Below are 11,766 nucleotides of genomic sequence, written 5' to 3' on the forward strand. Positions count from 1 at the left end.
CACTAAGTTTCTGTCTGTGTTTTAGTCTGAATGAATCCATTCCAGCTGATGAGGTCCGTCCCTGACGTAAAGTCTCAATGGTGAAACCTGCTGATCTATCAACAGCCAGGGCTTCACCAAATGACCCCAGACATGTGTTACGTTATATTAATATTATGGTGTGTCACACAACTCCCAAGCCACATAGCACAGGTCACACCAAAGTCTTGCACCGCCTTGTGCCACTGTGCAGGTCTGACTGTTTTAAATATTTCAATATCCTGTTTTTCTAATTCTGGAATATACAGATTAAATAAGCGTAAAGTACACGGCTGATTTAACAGGGCTTTTTTTCTACGAGTAGTGTAAAGTTTAAAACATGCACCTGATCTCACACAAATGTACAGTCCATAACAAGAGATTCTGATATTGCACATATTTAAATATTATGATGATTATAATATTCTATGTTTGACTGTTATTAAAACGTTTTTTGAGTGTACTACAGGTTTTGATCCACCACACTGATGTTAAACTAGCGTTGCCTTTTCCTAGGGGCTCTGGGAGTTGAGTGTCTGTGAGACCTGTTGATTAGTGTGTTCCACTCCCCTCAGACGTGGCTTAGACCAGCCCCCAGAAGACCCGGTGTCGGCCAAAGCAGGAGGGCATCCTTTCTACAAAAGCTGTGTGATTTTGTACAGCATGCTGAAACACAGTCACGGAGGGTGCTCACGCCTTCCACCTTAATTAAAAAGAAAGAAAGAGAATATGTTTTTCAAAAAGAATAAAGTTCAGTACAAACATGGTTTTCTTTTGTTTCCTTTATTGTTGGTTTCGTGTTTAAGAGAAACTTGCTGACATTTCTCAGTTTGTGGAAATGCTGAAGATTTCTGTAAAAAGAGAAATAACATGAAATTTGCCTTTGTGTATACACATACTTCATTACCAGCCTTCACCCTTTGGGTCCTTCATTGTTTCTGTGTATCGTGGTGTTGCCATACCAGCACTTGAACAAACACACAAATTGCAGAGTGTGGCCTTGTACAGTCATCTGGGTCCACTGTCCTCCCCTGAATTCTGTCTTATCATGCCGCTCCCTCATGTGGGACCCCCCCCCCCTCCTCCCAAGAGCCCCTTTGGAGAATGCAGATCTCACCTCCACACGCAGCTTCTCCTCTGTGTCTGGTCAGAACTGTGTCGCCGACGTCTCCCGTGTCTAACAGCACCATCACTCTTTCAGTCACTCTCCACCTTCCACAGTGAAGATGCAGGTAAGATAAGAGGTGTCCTGCTACAGGCACTTCAGACCACAGGTGCTTTACCCAGATGTCCTTGAGTTTAAGCCCTGCCCCCCCCCCCGGTCTTACTGTACAGACCCCTGATACTAGATTAACCGCTGATAACAGGCCGGCATGGCCACCCTGTAGAAAGCTTTTATATCAGCAAACTCATCTCGTGTTCTATGGCATGTCTTAAATCATTATACAGATAAGAGTACAGGCGTTTAGCACAGTGCTGTATTAAATGCATGTTTCGTGTGTCCTGGGGTGTGTGTCCAGACCTGGGTGGGTCATCGTCAGAGCCACAGTCATAAAGCACAAATGTGCAACATCCGTGGGTAACATGTCAAATGGGCCTTGTGCTACACGTGAATGTTGCACTACGTGTGAATTTTGTGTTGCATGTGTTGTACACAATCTCCGTCTCGATAAGCAGAAAGACCTTGTTCTAAACTTTGCCTGTTTCAGATGTAGCGCCCCCTATAGAGACCCTGTACCAAAAGCACAGCACGTCGTCTTATATGGGGGTAATGACAGAGAGACGTGTAAATATGCAGAAACCCCCCACAGGCAGAAACCCACTACCCAACCAGCACCTGTCTTCCTGTAGTGCCCCACTGTACTGGTGTAACCCAACAGAAGACTGCAGGGGTCTCACTGCTTCAAGCGTGTGTGTGTATATATGTGTGTATATATATATATAATATAGAGTGTGAGTGCGTTTCTGCATCTGGTTTTCAGAGAGGGAGAGAGGGAGGACTGTGTGGGCGTGGAAATGATGTGGTTTCAGCTATGGCAGCCAAAAACACACTGATTGCAAGTAAGGAGGGGCGAAGAAGGAAAGGAGAGACCCTAAAATAACGGTCTGTCCGTAGGAAAGATGGAAAAGCTACGGCTCTTTTAGCTTTTTCACATCACTGACTTCATAAATGTCATAAAGAAAACAAACGTCCATGAATGCAAGTGATTGTGCAGCTTGGGCTACACGTCGCAGGCCTGCCAATAGGAACTGGAATGACTATTGTGATCTGAATATACATTAGCCTGACCAAGATCATATAGACTTTTTAAATGCACATGTTTTTTTCTTTTTGTTTTTTTTACTTGAATTAAAGCAAACATTAAAGAAAAAGTAGGCTTTAAATGGGCCTGCAGGCCAAACAGTTTTTTGGTGTTTAAGGATGACATTTCTCTGGCTTACACTGAAGAAAGCACTGATTTTGTGCATGTGTGTGTGTTACATATACAAACAGAAATCACAGTAGTGTTTAACTTATTCAACCCAACTTTGCCGTCTGGGACTACACTTACACGCTGTGCTGTAGTGTTAAAGGATTACAAACAGCCAAACAGCTAATTACAAGCCATTACAAAATACACACATCCGCAGAGACCAAGGGCAACGCAGACGCGTAAAATCTTCACAAGCTCTGACATGTTGTGAAGGATGAAGTTACCTGCAGCCATAAACAGTGAGCAGAAGAGTGCGTCTCGTACGGCCCTCTGTCTCTCCTCATCAGGGTAGAGGAGCCAGGGAACCAGAACACCAGAGTCCCACTGGAAAACTGGTAGCAGCATTCTTGTGAGTTCAGGTACAGCTTTGAGAATGAGACTTGTTGTTTGGTTAATCTAGTTTCTCAATACAATTAGGCAACTTTTCAAGGCCGTTTTATCTATGAGGAAATAATAAAGAGTAATGTCAGAAATGAAGGCTTAAATTCTACTCCAGTTATTATGGACGTTATTAATTAGGCACACCTGCTTAACCAAACGTGTGCATCTAATAGCATCAGGGCACAAGCAAATATCGGGTAGAAACCTCTGGGGTTCTGGAAATTAGAGAGACCTAAATACAGGCCCGGATGTCAGACAAAGTCAGGAAGTGATGGATCAGACTCACAGGTGAGTGGCCTGGTTCCGGACAGCATCACCCCCCCCCCCCCCCCCCCCCCCGGTTCGCCCGCCCGACTTAAACCGTTAGACCGATCCAACCTGCTCTCCTCCTGCTGAGCGCCGTCGACACTAATAATCGTTAATGCTTATTCGCACGGTGATTCATGCTGTGTGCTCGTGCGGCAGCGTGAACAGTGGTGGGGAACGGAGTGTCCTACGGCGAAACCCACACAGCAGCATCTCGGTTGCGGTGGACCGTCCCGGTGAACGAGGGGAGCACGAGCCGCGCATTCTACATGCCAAATGTCCACACGACATACAGTCCTGTAGCTCATCTGGAGACAAAATAACCATTTTTTAGTTTTTAGCGTGTTTCTTCCCTTAACCCGGATTTATCCTGTGCTGTAGTAGTCTATAAAAACGGATAAATGTTTGTTTCACTCTGTTAATAGTTAAATAGTTTAAGCGAGTAGATTTCATATAAAAACCACCAGTGCTTAAAGCCTATTCTGTCAAATGGGAGTGAGCAGAGCAGAGGCAGAGGCAGGACCAGAGGCAGGGGCAGGACCAGAGGGAGGGGCAGGACCAGAGGCAGGGACAGAGGCAGGGGCAGGACCAGAGGGAGGGGCAGGACCAGAGGCAGGGGCAGGACCAGAGGGAGGGGCAGGACCAGGACCAGAGGCAGGGACAGAGGCAGGACCATTGGCAGAGGCAGGACCAGAGGCAGGGGCAGGACCAGAGGCAGGACCAGGGGCTGGACCAGAGGCAGGGGCAGGACCAGAGGCAGGCCTACGGGTCCGCACACACACCCATCAAAACCCTCAACCCCCTGCTAGCGGACAGCACTCACACACTCGGGTCTGTAGTTCTCTTTCATCAACCTCAAGTTTTAAACCCAGATCGCTCTCTCTCTCTCTCTCTCTCTCTCTCTCTCTCTCTCTCTCTCTCTCTCTTACATTTTACTCCTATGACGTGAAAGTTTTGAACTTTTTTCTGCCTTTTTACAGGAGCGTTTGCTGTGGAGATGAAAGTAATACGAAGTGTTATTGCAGGATACAGCTGCGGTTGTGCTGACAGCATCAACTCTGAACTCTTATATTGACTGACTGCAGATCCCTTTGTTTACGATTCATTTCCCTAATAACCAATATTAACCAAACACCTTCTGACCGATGAACTTGCCTTTTACGGGGGAAGTGGGGGGTTCTCTGGCGTTTACACCCTGACTGCGCTATCAAACTTCTCATTTCCACCTGTTGCATATTGATCGCGGTACCGGTAAACGGGCCGCTAGAACCGTGAGGTTGCGAAGATTTGAGAGGATTATCACCAACGGACCATCCCGGCTGTAGAAGGACCGTCTTCTTCATTTAGTTACTGGGGGGAAGCCCGTCGACAAGAAGGAACTCGCCAAGGCCAAGTTAAATTTATCGGAGGTGGAATTTGTACTTTTCTCCACGAGAAATTCCTACTTGTGAGCTTTTGAAAAGTCACTGGCGAACATCACGTAGTCGGAGAGCTTCAGCTCCTCGTCTGCGCTGGAGATCTTGAGGACTTGAGTTTGTGAAACCTGCGCAAAGCCAGAAGGATATCGACAAACAAGTAAGAAAACTTTAAATCGCATTTTTCTCTCTTTGATGGTGGTTGTGGTTCGTAAAATAAACTTGCGATCTATATGTTTGAGACCACACATTAATAAACATTTGTGATAAGCGGTTGGTACTATATAATCATGTTGTATGTGTTTACCGGGAGTTTTCCATATAGCGCCTCAACGCGTTTTACTTTTCTAATCAAAATTACTTTAATTATCTGGACGAACTTATATCAGCTGCCCAACGACAAAAGTTGACAGATTGTGAATATTTCCGCTAACTTCAACCAGAGTTGCAGAACTAACATTTGTTCAGTCTTATGTAGTAGAAACGGGGCAGACTATTCATAATGATGTTAAGTTAGTTTAAATGAGTTTAATGGGTCACGGTTCCGTTAACGTGTCCCGGGCGGACAGATGTACGCGGTACCGCGCACTTTAGGGTCAAATGTTGAAAGAGCTTCTCATTATTGGTTTATTTTAAACGGACCTTGAGTGTCAAATGGTCTGCGTTTGAAAACGTCTAGTTGTCGTTAATGATTTTTAATTTAATCTGAATAGTAATAAAATGGTAAATAAAGGTTATTTGGATACGGTTCTATAGTTTGTGTTTAGCACGCGTTTAATTTTCGTAAACTTTCAGTTTTTATTGGTCCGATGAGAATTAAGTAAGCCTGCACCTAACGTATTGCGTTATTAAATTCCCTCGAATTGTGCTGTGCATAAAAACACTTACTGAATTTTTTTTTACGTATTACATTGATTGTCAGTTGGTCTATGTGTATATGCTTATTTACATAGACCAACATACATTGATTCATACACACACACACACACACACACAAACACACATTTGCACACGCGGTCTTCTCTTTGCAGCTCAGAAGTCTTAACCACTACACTATATATAAAGCACTTTGCTTGCACAGCTGATGAAGGACCTCTAGAAAGCGTGTGTACTTCACTGCAATTACGAAACTATATATATATATATATATATATATATATATATATATATATATATATATATATATATATATATATATATATATATATAGAGAGAGAGAGAGAGAGAGAGAGAGAGAGAGTGGGGGGAGAAATGAATACTTTTTGTCTACTGCACAGTAAACTAGTGTTTAATCAATATTCCATAATACCAATGGCATCACTGCATCTAGATTTTAATTTCATGTTACAGATTTATAATCTACTAGATATGTTTCATTCAGGAGTGAATTAGGGACTGAGCCAGTAGAAATATCAGCGTATGAGCCTGGATTGGTTGGTATGAGCCTGGATTGGTTGGTATGAGCCTGGATTGGTTGGTGTGAGCCTGGATTGGTTGGTATGAGCCTGGATTGGTTGGTTTGAGCCTGGATTGGTTGGTTTGAGACTGATGCTAAATGGTGGTTTTACACGCTTGTGTATTGCAGTTCTGCACGGTGCAGGCGCTGATTTTGATGACTGTTGTTGAGGGCTATAAAATGAATCATCCTTTCTACCAATGTGTAGAGCATGAATGTGTGAGCTCAGATAATAAACACACACACACACACACACACACACACACACACACACACACACACACACACACACACACACATTCACACCTTCTTTTTGCCCTGAGAGGTTAATGCTACTCTTAAGACCTTTTCTTAATCCTGTACACAAGGTTCAAAGATTCCATGACACTGATTGTAGCAGAGTTATGAAGAAATCCCGGCCTACCATTGGCTGCTTGTAAGACTTTGGCATTCCATTCAGCCATTCAGTCGGCACGGTGACAGTGGACCAGGGCTCCTCGTGGCCTTTAGAGCAGCTTCCCACTACTGACTGACAGCAGACGGCCTCCATTTTGTGGTTTTCTGTCTTGACTTTTCTTTTGGTTTAACTGCAGTGTGATGGCTACTACGACCGATCCCAGCCGCATCACAGGGTGCTTGTGTCTAGCATTATGGTGATGAATGCAAATGACAGCTGGTTCGCTTGTAGTAATCGCATGTGTGTATGTGTGCATGTGCACATGCATGTGTGTGCATGGGGACGTGCGTGTGTGTGTGTGTGTGTGTGTGTGTGTGTGTGTGTGTGTGTGTGTGTGTGTGTGTGTGTGTGTTTTATCCTGTCTTTCTGTTTCTCTGTGAAGTCTGGAATGTGATTGGGGGGGCCGATTAACACGTTGATTTATTTAATGAAATGTTAGAGTCGTGAAAAGGAATGGGGAGACACTGGTGGAGCTCTGACAGGGAAACCTATCCCAGGCTGATTCAGGGAGATAAAGCCGTCAGCAGCACACCTGCACAAGCCAACCTGCTGCCTTACATGAGTGTGCCAGCACACACACACACACACACACACACACACACACACACACACACACACACACACACACACACACACACACACACACACACATACACACATACACACACACACTTTTTTCCAATCCTCTCTACACACAGGCAAAATGAAACTCCTTTTCTGATTCTTGAAGTTACAGGTATCTGACCTTCTTTAAATACATACTGATCAAAGGCAATTAGTTCTCACTGCGGTTTCGCTGCACTGAGACCGTGCTGCTGTCCCTCTCTGGGTCCACATGGAGCTCACACTCACTGGGAAGCTTCAGCCCAGTCATTATGATGCAGATGTTCACGTGCACCATCACACACCCTGCTGCCCATCCAGAGGCCAGGCCTCCTCTCTAAAGTGCTAGTCGTAGATTCCTTTCACAAACTGACACGGCAGGGGGCAGACAGCCTCCCAGACACGAAGCAGCCCTTGCTCTGTCTGCCTGACAGGCTGCCTCCTACCCGAAGGCCTTCACGCGCCTCTCAGCGTGGTGGCCGGGGGCATGGCCGCCTTCTCTGGCCAGCCGGAGCCATCAGGGCCGGGGGGGGGCTGTAGACAGACCCCATCATCTCAGCACTGACAGACAGACAGCGTAGCCTTGGGGGCTGTGTGACAGCTCGAGGGACAGACATCGTGTGCGTGTGTGTGTGTGTGTGTGTGTGTGTGTGTGTGTGTGTGTGTGTGTGTGTGAGAGAGAGAGAGAGAGAGAGAGAGAGAGATAATCCTGCACCTGCTGCTGGTGCCGGCCTGTTTCAGACGCTGAGAACCCTACAGAAAGCTTATGGAAGCGTTCAAGTGGATTAGCCGCTGCTGTTTAATGCAGATATGGAGCACAGTCCTTCATTCAGCAGCGATCCTCTAGTTCTCTTCACTTATTTCAGACTGTCACTCTCGCGGCTACGCAAAGCGAAGATAAAAACCCAGCTAATCTTTGCCCAACTGAATTCAGCCTGCTGTCAGCTGTGTGTCGGAAAGAATGGACAGACAGTGGACAGCTGAAGCATGTTACAGTCATTAGTGTGTGTTTTCAGTCATGAGTGTGTGTTACAGTCATTAGTGTGTGTTTTCAGTCATTAGTGCGTGTTACAGTCATTAGAGTGTTTGACTCTGCGGTGCAATCCTGGGATGGGTTTCCTCTCGGTCCCCAGATGAGCCTGTGTGAGTCGTCACAGGGGAGTCAGTGCTTCTGCGTCTGTAATTACCTTAACAACCTCCATTCACAGGTGGGACAGCATGTCTCGGGGGTAACCACACATTATCAACACACCACTGAAACACTGCCAGTAATAATGGGACATTAGCATTGATGTCACTGATATTACCTCACATTTGACCACCATTTTTCAGTCTTTTATAGTGATCAGATTTGCAATTGTAGAGCGAATCCCTGAATTTATATCCGCGTAAGGACACCACATAGCCTCGATAAGGGAGAGCCTGCTGAGTGCCATCTTTACCACCATCTTCCCTGTCATTACCGCTTTAATACTACCTGCAATGCAATGACATGACGGCCTGGCAAATGAGGAGTTCTCATTGGTTGCTGTGGTGTTAACAGGCTTCATCATTCGTTTGTGGGTGGGTTAGTCCTCAATCTGTGCTGCATGTACAGAGCTAGTGTTAGCTTATTGAACATGCTCTCTTGTGGCTGAGATGTGCATAAGAATATCTATTATGATAATGATATATACAGTGTGCACCCCCCCCCCCCCCCCCCCATTCCCTGGACCAGTTGTGTGTGTGTGTGTGTGTGTGTGTGTGTGTGTGTGTGTGTGTGTGTGTGTGTGTGTGTGTATGTGTGTGTGTGTGTGTATGTGTACGGTGTGTGTGTGTGTGTGTGTGTGTGTGTGTGTGTATGTGTGTGTGTGTGTGTATGTGTACGGTGTGTGTGTGTGTGTGTGTGTGTGTGTGTGTGTGTGTGTGTGTGTGTGTGTGTGTGTGTGTGTTAGTTTGTACATGTCTTTGCCCTTCTTTCACAAAGCACCGGCTGCATTAATCTGCTGAGTGGAGTTTGAAGTGTAAATCAGGGTTTGCATTGTTTCCGATGCAGATGCGGTTGTCCTTTAGTGCGATAGCTGGACAGACCTGGACAGGGAGGGTATTATGGGTGAACCGCAATGAAGCTTCGTGTGATCAGGTGAAGTCGAACAACTCGACAGGTTCCCAGAGTGACGTTAGAAATCCAGGCCAGGTCTTGAAGGTATTCCAGGACGAGAGGAAGGAACAGTTTGTTTGTGGGGCAGTGGTGCACTATAACATTTACCAGGGAGGGTTTCACACTGGTTCAATCCAGTGGTTTCTGATGTTTTTTTTTTCATGTACTTGCGGTACATCAGTGTGCTAGCTTGCACCAGAAATGTCCTATTGTTGATATTTCATCAAATATTTGATGGAATACTGATGAGCTTTCTGTGGTTTCTGGGTGAACATTTCACTGTGTCTGTGCTTGTCGTTGTAAATGCGCAGGACAGCAGTTCTACACCCAGGCAGTTTGGGGCACACATACACTTCAGTTCCAGGATACATCCACGATGCACACACACACCACCGTGCACACGAGCATCACCGTGCACACACACACCACCATGCACACATGCACCACCATGCACACGAGCATCACTGTGCACACACACACCAACATGTGCACACGCACTCTGTACACACGCGCACTACCATGCACACGAGCATCACTGTGCACACGCATACCACTGCGCACACACGCACCACTGTGCACCCACGCATCACTGTGCACAAATGCACACACTGACTGAGCGGTGGGTTAAAGTAGAGCTATGGAGATTGAAAGGGCACTTAACAGGGCACCAGTAATAGACTGGTATAACAGCCAAATAAATCCCTGCTGAGACTACTCATGTCCACACACACACACACACACACACACACACACACACACACACACATTCACTCCCTCTTATTAGTTCTTGTCTCTTTTACTCTCACAATCTTTCTAATTTGTTCAACCATAGTCACATATTTCTAACACACACACACACACACACACACACACACACACACACACACACACACACACACACACACACACACTACAGCAACTGACCCTGCTGCCCTGGCCCTCACAACGGGTTTAATTGGTGTCATTAGGACCTTTGAAAGCAGGAAGATAATTGGACTGGCCCACTTGAGCAAACAGGGCTTCAGTGGAGTCATTTACCAGTGTGATGGGCCAAGTGACAGGGGAGTCCTGGGAAGTGTGCTGACTCAGGACGGGGAGGGGCCCGGCTGGGGGAGTGGCCCGGCTGGGGGAGTGGCCCGGCTGGGGGAGTGGCCTGGCTGGAGGAGTGGCCCGGCTGGGGGAGTGGCCCAGCTGGAGGAGGGTGGGGACCCCGTTTAGGACTCAGGTGTGGTGTGTCCTCTCCTCCCAACACCACCATATCAAGCTGAGACCTGCTAACTGGAGAGTGTTCTGCCTGGAACTGTAATGGCTGTTCATACCACCTCAGTCCGGACCATGCTGGGAGTTGCCTGATGTCTTCCCAGGAGAACCTTGGCCAGATTAAGACAATATGTCTAAAAGCACAACTTGGACCCAGAAGTATGTAGGACAATGAAGAGGGCTCTGCCTGCGTCCCGTTCCCCACTGAGACATTGGCCAGAATTACAACAGACATTTGGAAGACACAGGACATCTTGAGACAGAATCAGGACAGACATTTGGGGTCAGCAGGGTCATCTTGAGGCAGGGGTAGCATCCTCCCCATACTGCACAGCTACACCACGCTCTCCACTGCACTGCTACAACCTCACAGTTTTTATTAGAATGGACACACACACACACACACACACACACACACACACACACACACACACACACACACACCAGCTCTGTGTGCCTCCTCTGTCCACTCTCCCAGTGCTGCAGCAGCTTTCTGATGTACTGATTGTCATGGTTTTGTCATGGTTGTCATGGTTTTGCTTCTTTCCATGTACCCATTTCCCATCTTCCCCCTTTCTACCCAGTTTCATCATAGCATCATCATAGCATCATCATAGCTTCATCATAGCATTATCATAGCTTCATCGTAGCATTATCATAGCATTATCATAGCTTCATCATAGCTTCATCATAGCATTATCATAGCTTCATCATAGCTTCATCATAGCATTATCATAGCTTCATCATAGCATTATCATAGCTTCATCATAGCATTATCATAGCATTATCATAGCTTCATCATAGCATTATCATAGCATTATCATAGCTTCATCATAGCTTCATCATAGCATTATCATAGCTTCATCATAGCATTATCATAGCTTCATCGTAGCATTATCATAGCTTCATTGTAGCATTATCATAGCTTCATTGTAGCATTATCATAGCATTATCATAGCTTCATCATAGCATTATCATAGCATTATCATAGCTTCATCATAGCTTCATCATAGCATCATCATAGCATTATCATAGCTTCATCATAGCTTCATCATAGCATCATCATAGCTTCATCATAGCTTCATCATAGCATTATCATAGCATTATCATAGCTTCATCATAGCTTTATCATAGCATCATCATAGCATTATCATAGCTTCATCATAGCTTCATCATAGCATCATCATAGCTTCATCATAGCTTCATCATAACATTATCATAGCATTATCATAGCTTCATCATAGCTTCATCATAGC

At 45.7% G+C, this 11,766-nt stretch overlaps 1 protein-coding gene across 2 annotated transcripts in view; it reads left to right on the forward strand.

Moving 5' to 3' along the window:
• Positions 1 to 3,855: 3,855 nt before the first annotated feature.
• Positions 3,856 to 11,766, forward strand: part of wnt5b (wingless-type MMTV integration site family, member 5b) — a 73,976-nt gene continuing 66,065 nt past the window's right edge. The window contains exons 1-2 of one of the 2 annotated variants that reach the window (XM_077005325.1): positions 3,856 to 4,010; positions 4,160 to 4,754. The gene's annotated coding sequence lies outside the window, so the exon portion shown is untranslated. The other variant, XM_077005326.1, reaches the window with a different exon arrangement.

This window comes from Brachyhypopomus gauderio, chromosome 5 (genome assembly GCF_052324685.1).
Source record: "Brachyhypopomus gauderio isolate BG-103 chromosome 5, BGAUD_0.2, whole genome shotgun sequence".
NCBI lineage: Eukaryota > Metazoa > Chordata > Actinopteri > Gymnotiformes > Hypopomidae > Brachyhypopomus > Brachyhypopomus gauderio.